This window comes from Henckelia pumila, chromosome 2 (genome assembly GCF_033568475.1).
Source record: "Henckelia pumila isolate YLH828 chromosome 2, ASM3356847v2, whole genome shotgun sequence".
Lineage (NCBI taxonomy): Eukaryota > Viridiplantae > Streptophyta > Magnoliopsida > Lamiales > Gesneriaceae > Henckelia > Henckelia pumila.
In genome coordinates, this window is record NC_133121.1 from 27,711,108 (window position 1) to 27,712,317 (window position 1,210).

At 34.0% G+C, this 1,210-nt stretch overlaps 1 non-coding gene across 1 annotated transcript; it reads right to left on the reverse strand.

Moving 5' to 3' along the window:
- Nucleotides 1-739: 739 nt before the first annotated feature.
- Nucleotides 740-844, reverse strand: LOC140885916 (small nucleolar RNA R71). The gene has a single exon (XR_012151329.1). It is a non-coding gene; the product is annotated as a small nucleolar RNA R71 (small nucleolar RNA).
- Nucleotides 845-1,210: the final 366 nt, after the last annotated feature.

A 1,210-nucleotide genomic window follows, 5' to 3' on the forward strand; every position in this document is an offset into this window, starting at 1 on the left:
TATTAGATTGATCACCTGATAATTCTTTCGTACAATCTACCGCTAAATTAGAATTCAAATCCGTAATTGCTTGAATCATCTAATTTGTGAAGCAACTGCGTTTAATATTTTCTGCTGTTGAATTTTTTAAATTGTAGGAACAAAATTGACTAGGATAAATACATCCGCTGGTGCATGTGTTGTCTAAATTCATCAGTTTCACTCATATGAATGCTACCTTAGATTTAAATCTGGATCGCTGATATTTGGGTTGATTTATTGGTAAGGGTTAATCTAGAACGCTGGTGTCTAATTAATTAAGATTAAAGTGGAACAGGAATTAGATTTTCAATGGTGAATATTCAATGAATATTAATTATTTTTAGAGAATCTATGATCGAGTGAATGATTTCAAGGGTGTAGTCGACCGATGCCAAGTCTCGTTAGTTTATTGATCTTTCTTATTTTAATTCTTGCATAGTAGTTAGTAAAATCCAAAAACCCCCCTTTTATTTATCTCCAGTATTTTTAAGAACACAATTAAATTTCATTTTTCTCGTGGGAATGTTCCCTACTCTCGCTACTACATGTTTATTTAGTTAATCTGAGTTGGGTTAATTTGGATGCGACATGACTAAGCGCTACCAAATTTTTGGCGTCGTTGCCGTGTTTAATTTATTTGTGTTTTTGTTTTTATTTATTTTTTCATCGTTTTTTTCTTGTTTTTGCAAGATTTGTTGTTGTGTAATACTTCGAAGTCAAATCGATAAGTATTCACAAGTTTTATCCAGCAACATGGAGAGCCATTCTACGTAGCATGGGGGAGATTCAAGGATTTGGCAACCATTTTCCGGTATCATAATTTTTCTAACTGTTCTCCCCTTACATTTTTTCTGGATGGTTTGGATGCAGTAACAAGAAGATGGGTAATTGAAGGAGCTTTCGCATCTAGTATTTCATTATTTTTTCAAGATAATGATAGTTTGATGCATTTGTTGGATGATATAGCAAAATTTGGCTATTATCGGTATTGGGATCTTACACACCCGGATTTTACAGACCAACCATTCGGGTTCAAAAGGAGGAGGGAAGTTGTTCTAAATTGGTCTTGCATCCGCTAGAGGATATTATGAGAAAGTTTGTGGCATCAACTGAGGAAGCTATAGAAGATCTAAAGAATTCCAGATGTCACATTGTGGAGCACATAGAGAATATCAAGAGATCAATCGTC